Raw genomic sequence first — 14,724 nt, forward strand, 5'->3', positions numbered from 1 at the left:
GCCTAAAAGCTCCGTCTTCCTCCCACCATGCGCATCCCGAGCTCCTTCCACGTCTCCCTTCTGAGACCTGTCATCCTGAACCGCTTCTCCCGGCAGCTACCACCTCCAGCTCCTGCGACCCATGTCTCCGGGCACACGCAGGGGTCGTGCAGGAGGGGGCCGCGCAGGGGTCGTGCAGGAGGGGTCCGCGCAGGGGTCGTGCAGGAGGGGGCCGCGCAGGGGGCGTGCAGGAGGGGGCCGCGCAGGGGTCGTGCAGGAGGGGTATACAGGACGGATCTTTTACCCCCCAGCAGTGCCCCTGGCCTGGGCAGTGGCCCTGCAGGGGGCGCTATACTCGGCAGAGCTTGTTATGTGAGGCCACTATTATCACCTCTGAGCTAATACCGTAGCGTCTTATTATTCTCGCGGCGTACAGTAGCGTCTGGGGCTCAGTGTTATTTATACTCCAGTAAATTTCTAGATTTCTTCTTCTGCCGCTGTAAATGGATAAATAATCTAATCTGCAGCGCGATGGCCTCCACCCGAGCATGAAACGACCTGTGACTGCAGCGCATCCTGCATGGCAATATGCGACCCGAGCCACAGCGACGAACTGCCCGCAGCGCCCACTACTGTACCGACCACATGTATTATACCGCCCACTACTGTACCAACACCGTGTACTATACCACCCACTACTGTACAGACACCGTATACTGTACCGCCCACTACTGTACTGCCACCATGTACTATACCGCCCACTGCTGTACAGACACCGTGTACTATATCACCCACTACTGTACCGCCACCGTGTACTATACCGCCCACTACTGTACCGCCACCGTGTACTATATCACCCACTACTGTACCGCCACCGTGTACTATACCACCCACTACTGTACAGACACCGTGTACTATACCACCCACTACTGTACCACCCACTACTATACCGCCCACTACTGTACCGCTGCCGTGTACTATACCGCCCACTACTGTACCGCCACCATGTACTATACCGCCCACTACTGTACCGCCACCATGTACTATACCGCCCACTACTGTACCGCTGCCGTGTACTATACCGCCCACTACTGTACCGCTGCCGTGTACTATACCGCCCACTACTGTACCGCCAACTACTGTACCGCCACCATGTACTATACCGCCCACTACTGTACCGCCACCGTGTACTATACCGCCCACTACTGTACCAGCACCGTGTACTATACCGCCCACTACTGTACCGCTACCGTGTACTATACCGCCCACTACTGTACCGCCACCGTGTACTATATCACCCACTACTGTACCGCCACCGTGTACTATACCGCCCACTACTGTACCGCTACCGTGTACTATACCGCCCACTACTGTACCGCCCACTACTGTACCGCCACCGTGTACTATACCGCCCACTACTGTACCGCCACCGTGTACTATATCGCCCACTACTGTACCGCCACCGTGTACTATACCGCCCACTACTGTACCGCTGCCGTGTACTATACCGCCCACTACTGTACCGCTGCCGTGTACTATACCGCCCACTACTGTACCGCTGCCGTGTACTATACCGCCCACTACTGTACCGCCAACTACTGTACCGCCACCATGTACTATACCGCCCACTACTGTACCGCCACCGTGTACTATACCGCCCACTACTGTACCAGCACCGTGTACTATACCGCCCACTACTGTACCGCTACCGTGTACTATACCGCCCACTACTGTACCGCCACCGTGTACTATATCACCCACTACTGTACCGCCACCGTGTACTATACCGCCCACTACTGTACCGCTGCCGTGTACTATACCGCCCACTACTGTACCGCTGCCGTGTACTATACCGCCCACTACTGTACCGCCAACTACTGTACCGCCACCATGTACTATACCGCCCACTACTGTACCGCCACCGTGTACTATACCGCCCACTACTGTACCAGCACCGTGTAATATATCACCCACTACTGTACCGCTACCGTGTACTATACCGCCCACTACTGTACCGCTACCGTGTACTATACCGCCCACTACTGTACCGCCCACTACTGTACCGCTGCCGTGTACTATACCGCCCAATACTGTACCGCTGCCGTGTACTATACCGCCCAATACTGTACCGCCACCGTGTACTATACCGCCCACTACTGTACAGACACCGTATACTATACCGCCCACTACTGTACCGCCCACTACTGTACCGCCACCATGTACTATACCGCCCACTACTGTACCAGCACCGTGTACTATACCGCCCACTACTGTACAGACACCGTATACTGTACCGCCCACTACTGTACCGCCCACTACTGTACCGCCACCATGTACTATACCGCCCACTACTGTACCAGCACCGTGTACTATACCGCCCACTACTGTACAGACACCGTATACTATACCGCCCACTACTGTACCGCCCACTACTGTACCGCCACCATGTACTATACCGCCCACTACTGTACCAGCACCGTGTAATATATCACCCACTACTGTACCGCCACCGTGTACTATACCACCCACTACTGTACCGCTACCGTGTACTATACCGCCCACTACTGTACCGCTGCCGTGTACTATACCGCCCACTACTGTACCGCCCACTACTGTGCCGCTGCCGTGTACTATACCGCCCAATACTGTACCGCCCACTACTGTACCGCCACCGTGTACTATACCGCCCACTACTGTACCGCCACAGTGTACTATACCACCCACTACTGTACCGCCACAGTGTACTATACCACCCACTACTGTACCGCCGCCGTGTACTATACCGCCCACTACTGTACCGCCACCGTGTACTATACCGCCCACTACTGTACCAACACCGTGTACTATACCGCCCACTACTGTACCAGCACTATGTACTTTACCACCCACTACTGTACCGCTACCGTGTACTATACCGCCCAATACTGTACCGCCACCATGTACTATACCGCCCACTACTGTACCGCCACCATGTACTATACCGCCCACTACTGTACCGCCACCATGTACTATACCGCCCACTACTGTACCGCCGCCGTGTACTATACCGCCCACTACTGTACCGCCACCGTGTACTATACCGCCCACTACTGTACCGCCACCGTGTACTATACAACCCACTACTGTACCGCCACCGTGTACTATACCGCCCACTACTGTACAGACACCGTGTACTATACCGCCCACTACTGTACAGACACCGTGTACTATACCACCCACTACTGTACTATACCGCCCACTACTGTACAGACACCGTGTACTATACCGCCCACTACTGTACAGACACCGTGTACTATACCGCCCACTACTGTACTATACCGCCCACTACTGTACCGCTGCCGTGTACTATACCGCCCACTAATGTACCGCCCACTACTGTACCGCTACCGTGTACTATACCGCCCACTACTGTACCAACACCGTGTACTATACCGCCCACTACTGTACTATACCGCCCACTACTGTACTGTACCGCCCACTACTGTACCAACACCGTGTACTATACCGCCCACTACTGTACCAACACCGTGTACTATACCACCCACTACTGTACTATACCGCCCACTACTGTACCAACACCGTGTACTATACCACCCACTACTGTACCGCCGCCGTGTACTATACCACCCACTACTGTACCGCCACCGTGTACTATACCGCCCACTACTGTACCGCCACCGTGTACTATACCACCCACTACTGTACAGACACCGTGTACTATACCGCCCACTACTGTACAGACACCGTGTACATTAGTGATCTCCCCCTAGTGGTGGTGTATAATCTGTATGTAGTGATCTCCTCCTAGTGGTGGTGTATAATGTGTATGTAGTGATCTCCTCCTAGTGGTGGTGTATAATCTGTATGTAGTGATCTCCCCCTAGTGGTGGTGTATAATCTGTATGTAGTGATCTCCTCCTAGTGGTGGTGTATAATGTGTATGTAGTGACCTCCCCCAAGTGGTGGTGTATAATGTGTATGTAGTGATCTCCCCCTAGTGGTGGTGTATAATGTGTATGTAGTGAGCCCCCCCTAGTGGTGGTGTATAATCTGTATGTAGTGAGCTCCCCCTAGTGGTGGTGTATAATGTGTATGTAGTGATCTCCCCCTAGTGGTGGTGTATAATGTGTATGTAGTGATCTCCCCCTAGTGGTGGTGTATAATGTGCATGTAGTGAACTCCTCCTAGTGGTGATGTATAATCTGTATGTAGTGATCTCCCCCTAGTGGTGGTGTATAATGTGTATGTAGTGATCTCCCCCTAGTGGTGGTGTATAATGTGTATGTAGTGATCTCCTCCTAGTGGTGGTGTATAATGTGTATGTAGTGATCTCCTCCTAGTGGTGGTGTATAATGTGTATGTAGTGATCTCCTCCTAGTGGTGGTGTATAATGTGTATGTAGTGATCTCCTCCTAGTGGTGGTGTATAATCTGTATGTAGTGATCTCCCCCTAGTGGTGGTGTATAATCTGTATGTAGTGATCTCCCCCTAGTGGTGGTGTATAATGTGTATGTAGTGATCTCCCCCTAGTGGTGATGTATAATCTGTATGTAGTGATCTCCCCCTAGTGGTGGTGTATAATCTGTATGTAGTGATCCCCCCCTAGTGGTGGTGTATAATCTGTATGTAGTGATCTCCTCCTAGTGGTGGTGTATAATGTGTATGTAGTGATCTCCTCCTAGTGGTGGTGTATAATCTGTATGTAGTGATCTCCTCCTAGTGGTGGTGTATAATCTGTATGTAGTGATCTCCCCCTAGTGGTGGTGTATAATCTGTATGTAGTGATCTCCTCCTAGTGGTGGTGTATAATGTGTATGTAGTGATCTCCTCCTAGTGGTGGTGTATAATCTGTATGTAGTGATCTCCCCCTAGTGGTGGTGTATAATCTGTATGTAGTGATCTCCTCCTAGTGGTGGTGTATAATGTGTATGTAGTGATCTCCTCCTAGTGGTGATGTATAATGTGTATGTAGTGATCTCCCCCTAGTGGTGGTGTATAATGTGTATGTAGTGATCTCCCCCTAGTGGTGGTGTATAATCTGTATGTAGTGATCTCCCCCTAGTGGTGGTGTATAATGTGTATGTAGTGATCTCCTCCTAGTGGTGGTGTATAATGTGTATGTAGTGATCTCCCCCTAGTGGTGGTGTATAATCTGTATGTAGTGATCTCCTCCTAGTGGTGGTGTATAATCTGTATGTAGTGATCTCCCCCTAGTGGTGGTGTATAATCTGTATGTAGTGATCTCCTCCTAGTGGTGGTGTATAATGTGTATGTAGTGATCTCCCCCTAGTGGTGGTGTATAATGTGTATGTAGTGATCTCCCCCTAGTGGTGGTATATAATGTGTATGTAGTGATCTCCCCCTAGTGGTGGTGTATAATGTGTATGTAGTGATCTCCCCCTAGTGGTGGTGTATAATGTGTATGTAGTGAGCCCCCCCTAGTGGTGGTGTATAATCTGTATGTAGTGAGCTCCCCCTAGTGGTGGTGTATAATGTGTATGTAGTGATCTCCCCCTAGTGGTGGTGTATAATGTGTATGTAGTGATCTCCCCCTAGTGGTGGTGTATAATGTGCATGTAGTGATCTCCCCCTAGTGGTGGTGTATAATGTGTATGTAGTGAGCTCCCCCTAGTGGTGGTGTATAATGTGTATGTAGTGATCTCCCCCTAGTGGTGGTGTATAATGTGTATGTAGTGATCTCCCCCTAGTGGTGATGTATAATCTGTATGTAGTGATCTCCCCCTAGTGGTGGGGTATAATGTGCATGTAGTGATCTCCTCCTAGTGGTGATGTATAATCTGTATGTAGTGATCTCCCCCTAGTGGTGGTGTATAATGTGTATGTAGTGATCTCCCCCTAGTGGTGGTGTATAATGTGTATGTAGTGATCTCCCCCTAGTGGTGGTGTATAATGTGTATGTAGTGATCTCCCCCTAGTGGTGGTGTATAATGTGTATGTAGTGAGCTCCTCCTAGTGGTGGTGTATAATGTGTATGTAGTGATCTCCTCCTAGTGGTGGTGTATAATGTGTATGTAGTGATGTCCTCCTAGTGGTGGTGTATAATGTGTATGTAGTGATCTCCTCCCAGTGGTGGTGTATAATGTGTATGTAGTGATCTCCCCCTAGTGGTGGTGTATAATGTGTATGTAGTGATCTCCCCCTAGTGGTGGTGTATAATGTGTATGTAGTGATCTCCCCCTAGTGGTGGTGTATAATGTGTATGTAGTGATCTCCTCCTAGTGGTGGTGTATAATGTGTATGTAGTGATCTCCTCCTAGTGGTGGTGTATAATGTGTATGTAGTGATCTCCCCCTAGTGGTGGTGTATAATGTGTATGTAGTGATCTCCTCCCAGTGGTGGTGTATAATGTGTATGTAGTGATCTCCCCCTAGTGGTGGTGTATAATGTGTATGTAGTGATCTCCTCCTAGTGGTGGTGTATAATGTGTATGTAGTGATCTCCCCCTAGTGGTGGTGTATAATGTGTATGTAGTGAGCTCCTCCTAGTGGTGGTGTATAATGTGTATGTAGTGAGCTCCCCCTAGTGGTGGTGTATAATGTGTATGTAGTGAGCTCCCCCTAGTGGTGGTGTATAATCTGTATGTAGTGATCTCCTCCTAGTGGTGGTGTATAATGTGTATGTAGTGAGCTCCCCCTAGTGGTGGTGTATAATCTGTATGTAGTGATCTCCTCCTAGTGGTGGTGTATAATGTGTATGTAGTGATCTCCCCCTAGTGGTGGTGTATAATGTGTATGTAGTGATCTCCTCCTAGTGGTGGTGTATAATGTGTATGTAGTGATCTCCCCCTAGTGGTGGTGTATAATGTGTATGTAGTGATCTCCCCCTAGTGATGGTGTATAATGTGTATGTAGTGATCTCCCCCTAGTGGTGGTGTATAATGTGTATGTAGTGAGCTCCCCCTAGTGGTGGTGTATAATCTGTATGTAGTGAGCTCCCCCTAGTGGTGGTGTATAATCTGTATGTAGTGAGCTCCCCCTAGTGGTGGTGTATAATGTGTATGTAGTGATCTCCTCCTAGTGGTGGTGTATAATGTGTATGTAGTGATCTCCCCCTAGTGGTGGTGTATAATGTGTATGTAGTGATCTCCCCCTAGTGGTGGTGTATAATGTGTAAGTAGTGATCTCCTCCTAGTGGTGGTGTATAATGTGTATGTAGTGATCTCCTCCTAGTGGTGCTGTATAATCTGTATGTAGTGATCTCCCCCTAGTGGTGGTGTATAATGTGTATGTAGTGATCTCCTCCTAGTGGTGGTGTATAATCTGTATGTAGTGATCTCCTCCTAGTGGTGGTGTATAATCTGTATGTAGTGATCTCCCCCTAGTGGTGGTGTATAATGTGTAAGTAGTGATCTCCTCCTAGTGGTGGTGTATAATGTGTATGTAGTGATCTCCTCCTAGTGGTGCTGTATAATCTGTATGTAGTGATCTCCCCCTAGTGGTGGTGTATAATGTGTATGTAGTGATCTCCTCCTAGTGGTGGTGTATAATCTGTATGTAGTGATCTCCTCCTAGTGGTGGTGTATAATCTGTATGTAGTGATCTCCCCCTAGTGGTGGTGTATAATCTGTATGTAGTGATCTCCTCCTAGTGGTGGTGTATAATGTGTATGTAGTGATCTCCCCCTAGTGGTGATGTATAATCTGTATGTAGTGATCTCCCCCTAGTGGTGGTGTGTAATGTGTATGTAGTGATCTCCCCCTAGTGGTGATGTATAATCTGTATGTAGTGATCTCCCCCTAGTGGTGGTGTATAATCTGTATGTAGTGATCTCCCCCTAGTGGTGGTGTATAATCTGTATGTAGTGAGCTCCCCCTAGTGGTGGTGTATAATGTGTATGTAGTGATCTCCTCCTAGTGGTGGTGTATAATGTGTATGTAGTGATCTCCCCCTAGTGGTGGTGTATAATGTGTATGTAGTGATCTCCTCCTAGTGGTGGTGTATAATGTGTATGTAGTGATCTCCCCCTAGTGGTGGTGTATAATGTGTATGTAGTGAGCTCCTCCTAGTGGTGGTGTATAATCTGTATGTAGTGAGCTCCCCCTAGTGGTGCACCCTGCTTGGCCTGTGTACACAGCTGTGCGGGGGTGTCGCGAGGCTGCAGCCGGCTCCAGGAGATTTCTTGCTGTGTATTCTGGGGTCTGCAGATCTGTGTCAGTCCTTATTCTGTTCATCCACCAGGAAGCTCTGGATGAGTAATGTTCTGGATACATCCGGAGATGTCAGTGGAGGTGCGTGAGGCTTAGGCTCCCTGGTAATTGGCGCAGACAGGTATCCAGATAATCAGAGAGGACAAGGACAGAGAACAACACAAGAACCTATTTCCATTAGTAGAGAAGCAATTGCTTAGTGTTGGGATTGGGGCGGCAGATCTCCCTGTAATGGGGCGGCAGCCGCCTGTCATCCATCACTGTCTGACATGACATCTAGAGCCAGTCCCCTGTCCTGGATCTGGAATTCTATTCCCTTTATTCCTCTCCTTTTTTTTAGCGTGAACTGCAGCTCTAGATTTATATTCAGGAACCAGGAGGCCCAGGATGAGCAGGGATCCAGGTCCCGCTCGCTGGGGGGGATATTATTGGGGTCAGGGCTCCTGTGCTGTGACAATGTTGCTAGGTCCTCGCCGCCCGGGACCCTCTGGTGACATTGTGTCCCTCGCTCCCCCTCGCCGGATGCCGCTTTGTTCCCTCTCGGGGGCAGACAATGGGCAGGAGCAGAGGAGGCTTTTAGTCTCTGCTGATCCTGCACAGATGGAGTCACTCAGGGCTGGGGCCATTATGTGCGGAGCGTGTGCCAGCGGCAGGACTGGCACAGAATGGCAGAGCCCGGGGGAGGGGGGGGGGGAGCAGAATGCAACAATGTGACAGACAGAAGAGACCAAAACAATGTGACGAATAATAGAGACCCCCATAACAATGTGCTGAACCATAGAGACCCCCATAACAATGTGCTGAACCACAGAGACCCCCATAACAATGTGCTGCACCACAGAGACCCCCATAGCAATGTGCAGAACCTCAGAGACCCCCATAGCAGTGTGCTGAACCAGAGAGACCCCCATAGCAGTGTGCTGAACCAGAGAGACCCCCATAGCAATGTGCTGCACCACAGAGACCCCCATAGCAATGTGCTGCACCACAGAGACCCCCATAACAATGTGCTGCACCACAGAGACCCCCATAACAATGTGCTGCACCACAGAGACCCCCATAACAATGTGCTGCACCACAGAGACCCCCATAACAATGTGCAGAACCCTAGAGACCCCCATAACAATGTGCAAAACCCTAGAGACCCCCATAACAATGTGCTGCACCACAGAGACCCCCATAACAATGTGCAGAACCCTAGAGACCCCCATAACAATGTGCAAAACCCTAGAGACCCCCATAACAATGTGCTGCACCACAGAGACCCCCATAACAATGTGCAGAACCCTAGAGACCCCCATAACAATGTGCTGCACCACAGAGACCCCCATAACAATGTGCTGCACCACAGAGACCCCCATAACAATGTGCTGCACCACAGAGACCCCCATAACAATGTGCTGCACCACAGAGACCCCCATAACAATGTGCTGCACCACAGAGACCCCCATAACAATGTGCTGCACCACAGAGACCCCCATAACAATGTGCTGCACCACAGAGACCCCCATAACAATGTGCTGCACCACAGAGACCCCCATAACAATGTGCTGCACCACAGAGACCCCCATAACAATGTGCTGCACCACAGCGACCCCCATAACAATGTGCTGCACCACAGCGACCCCCATAACAAAGTGCTAAACCCTAGAGACCCCCATAACAAAGTGCTGCACCACAGAGACCCCCATAACAATGTGCTGCACCACAGAGACCCCCATAACAATGTGCTGCACCACAGAGACCCCCATAACAATGTGCTGCACCACAGCGACCCCCATAAAAGTGCTAAACCCTAGAGACCCCCATAACAAAGTGCTGAACCATAGAGACCCCCATAACAATGTGCTGCACCACAGCGACCCCCATAACAATGTGCTGAACCCTAGAGACCCCCATAACAAAGTGCTGCACCACAGAGACCCCCATAACAATGTGCTGCACCACAGAGACCCCCATAACAATGTGCTGCACCACAGAGACCCCCATAACAATGTGCTGCACCACAGCGACCCCCATAACAATGTGCTGCACCACAGCGACCCCCATAACAAAGTGCTGAACCATAGAGACCCCCATAACAATGTGCTGCACCACAGCGACCCCCATAACAATGTGCTGAACCCTAGAGACCCCCATAACAAAGTGCTGAACCATAGAGACCCCCATGACTGTGCCAAACCACAGATATCCAACTTGCGATGTGCCAAATCTTAGAGACCCTCATAACAATATTACAAACTTCAGAGACCTCCTTAACAATGTCCTAAACCATAAGGATCCTAAAGAGACCACTATAAACGGAGCCTTAGAGACCCGATAAAAATGTGCTGAACCTTTAGAACAGGACATCTGGAGAAGACCCCCTAGAAAAGCACATCTGGAGAAGACCCCCTAGAGAAGCACATCTGGAGAAGACCCCCTAGAGAAGCACATCTGGAGGAGAATATGTAGAAAAGAACTTCTAGAGGAGAGCATCTACTGGAGGACATCCGGAGAAGAATACCTCAAGGGGGTCATCAGGAGGAGAGCACCTGGTTGAGGACTTCTAGACACAACCTGGAACAGGACATCTAAAGGAGAATACCTAGAAGAGAACGTCTAGAGGAGGACACCTAGGAACAGCCTGGGGAGGACATTTGGAAAAGAATATCTACAAGAGAACATCTGGAGGACATGTGGAGGAGAAGACCCCCGAGGAGGACATGTGGAGGAGAAGACCCCCGAGGAGGACGTCTGTAGAACATCTCGAGGAGGACGTCTGTAGGACATCTCGAAGAGGACGTCTGTAGGACATCTCGAAGAGGACGTCTGTAGGACATCTCGAAGAGGACGTCTGTAGGACATCTCGAAGAGGACGTCTGTAGGACCTCCCCGGGAGGACGTCTGTAGGACCTCCCCGGGAGGACGTCTGTAGGACCTCCCCGGGAGGACGTCTGTAGGACCTCCCCGGGAGGACGTCTGTAGGACCTCCCCGGGAGGACGTCTGTAGGACCTCCCCGGGAGGACGTCTGTAGGACCTCCCCGGGAGGACGTCTGTAGGACCTCCCCGGGAGGACGTCTGTAGGACCTCCCCGGGAGGACGTCTGTAGGACCTCCCCGGGAGGACGTCTGTAGGACCTCCCCGGGAGGACGTCTGTAGGACCTCCCCGGGAGGACGTCTGTAGGACCTCCCCGGGAGGACGTCTGTAGGACCTCCCCGGGAGGACGTCTGTAGGACCTCCCCGGGAGGACGTCTGTAGGACCTCCCCGGGAGGACGTCTGTAGGACCTCCCCGGGAGGACGTCTGTAGGACCTCCCCGGGAGGACGTCTGTAGGACCTCCCCGGGAGGACGTCTGTAGGACCTCCCCGGGAGGACGTCTGTAGGACCTCCCCGGGAGGACGTCTGTAGGACCTCCCCGGGAGGACGTCTGTAGGACCTCCCCGGGAGGACGTCTGTAGGACCTCCCCGGGAGGACGTCTGTAGGACCTCCCCGGGAGGACGTCTGTAGGACCTCCCCGGGAGGACGTCTGTAGGACCTCCCCGGGAGGACGTCTGTAGGACCTCCCCGGGAGGACGTCTGTAGGACCTCCCCGGGAGGACGTCTGTAGGACCTCCCCGGGAGGACGTCTGTAGGACCTCCCCGGGAGGACGTCTGTAGGACCTCCCCGGGAGGACGTCTGTAGGACCTCCCCGGGAGGACGTCTGTAGGACCTCCCCGGGAGGACGTCTGTAGGACCTCCCCGGGAGGACGTCTGTAGGACCTCCCCGGGAGGACGTCTGTAGGACCTCCCCGGGAGGACGTCTGTAGGACCTCCCCGGGAGGACGTCTGTAGGACCTCCCCGGGAGGACGTCTGTAGGACCTCCCCGGGAGGACGTCTGTAGGACCTCCCCGGGAGGACGTCTGTAGGACCTCCCCGGGAGGACGTCTGTAGGACCTCCCCGGGAGGACGTCTGTAGGACCTCCCCGGGAGGACGTCTGTAGGACCTCCCCGGGAGGACGTCTGTAGGACCTCCCCGGGAGGACGTCTGTAGGACCTCCCCGGGAGGACGTCTGTAGGACCTCCCCGGGAGGACGTCTGTAGGACCTCCCCGGGAGGACGTCTGTAGGACCTCCCCGGGAGGACGTCTGTAGGACCTCCCCGGGAGGACGTCTGTAGGACCTCCCCGGGAGGACGTCTGTAGGACCTCCCCGGGAGGACGTCTGTAGGACCTCCCCGGGAGGACGTCTGTAGGACCTCCCCGGGAGGACGTCTGTAGGACCTCCCCGGGAGGACGTCTGTAGGACCTCCCCGGGAGGACGTCTGTAGGACCTCCCCGGGAGGACGTCTGTAGGACCTCCCCGGGAGGACGTCTGTAGGACCTCCCCGGGAGGACGTCTGTAGGACCTCCCCGGGAGGACGTCTGTAGGACCTCCCCGGGAGGACGTCTGTAGGACCTCCCCGGGAGGACGTCTGTAGGACCTCCCCGGGAGGACGTCTGTAGGACCTCCCCGGGAGGACGTCTGTAGGACCTCCCCGGGAGGACGTCTGTAGGACCTCCCCGGGAGGACGTCTGTAGGACCTCCCCGGGAGGACGTCTGTAGGACCTCCCCGGGAGGACGTCTGTAGGACCTCCCCGGGAGGACGTCTGTAGGACCTCCCCGGGAGGACGTCTGTAGGACCTCCCCGGGAGGACGTCTGTAGGACCTCCCCGGGAGGACGTCTGTAGGACCTCCCCGGGAGGACGTCTGTAGGACCTCCCCGGGAGGACGTCTGTAGGACCTCCCCGGGAGGACGTCTGTAGGACCTCCCCGGGAGGACGTCTGTAGGACCTCCCCGGGAGGACGTCTGTAGGACCTCCCCGGGAGGACGTCTGTAGGACCTCCCCGGGAGGACGTCTGTAGGACCTCCCCGGGAGGACGTCTGTAGGACCTCCCCGGGAGGACGTCTGTAGGACCTCCCCGGGAGGACGTCTGTAGGACCTCCCCGGGAGGACGTCTGTAGGACCTCCCCGGGAGGACGTCTGTAGGACCTCCCCGGGAGGACGTCTGTAGGACCTCCCCGGGAGGACGTCTGTAGGACCTCCCCGGGAGGACGTCTGTAGGACCTCCCCGGGAGGACGTCTGTAGGACCTCCCCGGGAGGACGTCTGTAGGACCTCCCCGGGAGGACGTCTGTAGGACCTCCCCGGGAGGACGTCTGTAGGACCTCCCCGGGAGGACGTCTGTAGGACCTCCCCGGGAGGACGTCTGTAGGACCTCCCCGGGAGGACGTCTGTAGGACCTCCCCGGGAGGACGTCTGTAGGACCTCCCCGGGAGGACGTCTGTAGGACCTCCCCGGGAGGACGTCTGTAGGACCTCCCCGGGAGGACGTCTGTAGGACCTCCCCGGGAGGACGTCTGTAGGACCTCCCCGGGAGGACGTCTGTAGGACCTCCCCGGGAGGACGTCTGTAGGACCTCCCCGGGAGGACGTCTGTAGGACCTCCCCGGGAGGACGTCTGTAGGACCTCCCCGGGAGGACGTCTGTAGGACCTCCCCGGGAGGACGTCTGTAGGACCTCCCCGGGAGGACGTCTGTAGGACCTCCCCGGGAGGACGTCTGTAGGACCTCCCCGGGAGGACGTCTGTAGGACCTCCCCGGGAGGACGTCTGTAGGACCTCCCCGGGAGGACGTCTGTAGGACCTCCCCGGGAGGACGTCTGTAGGACCTCCCCGGGAGGACGTCTGTAGGACCTCCCCGGGAGGACGTCTGTAGGACCTCCCCGGGAGGACGTCTGTAGGACCTCCCCGGGAGGACGTCTGTAGGACCTCCCCGGGAGGACGTCTGTAGGACCTCCCCGGGAGGACGTCTGTAGGACCTCCCCGGGAGGACGTCTGTAGGACCTCCCCGGGAGGACGTCTGTAGGACCTCCCCGGGAGGACGTCTGTAGGACCTCCCCGGGAGGACGTCTGTAGGACCTCCCCGGGAGGACGTCTGTAGGACCTCCCCGGGAGGACGTCTGTAGGACCTCCCCGGGAGGACGTCTGTAGGACCTCCCCGGGAGGACGTCTGTAGGACCTCCCCGGGAGGACGTCTGTAGGACCTCCCCGGGAGGACGTCTGTAGGACCTCCCCGGGAGGACGTCTGTAGGACCTCCCCGGGAGGACGTCTGTAGGACCTCCCCGGGAGGACGTCTGTAGGACCTCCCCGGGAGGACGTCTGTAGGACCTCCCCGGGAGGACGTCTGTAGGACCTCCCCGGGAGGACGTCTGTAGGACCTCCCCGGGAGGACGTCTGTAGGACCTCCCCGGGAGGACGTCTGTAGGACCTCCCCGGGAGGACGTCTGTAGGACCTCCCCGGGAGGACGTCTGTAGGACCTCCCCGGGAGGACGTCTGTAGGACCTCCCCGGGAGGACGTCTGTAGGACCTCCCCGGGAGGACGTCTGTAGGACCTCCCCGGGAGGACGTCTGTAGGACCTCCCCGGGAGGACGTCTGTAGGACCTCCCCGGGAGGACGTCTGTAGGACCTCCCCGGGAGGACGTCTGTAGGACCTCCCCGGGAGGACGTCTGTAGGACCTCCCCGGGAGGACGTCTGTAGGACCTCCCCGGGAGGACGTCTGTAGGACCTCCCCGG

This window comes from Engystomops pustulosus, chromosome 3 (genome assembly GCF_040894005.1).
Source record: "Engystomops pustulosus chromosome 3, aEngPut4.maternal, whole genome shotgun sequence".
NCBI classification, from domain to species: domain Eukaryota; kingdom Metazoa; phylum Chordata; class Amphibia; order Anura; family Leptodactylidae; genus Engystomops; species Engystomops pustulosus.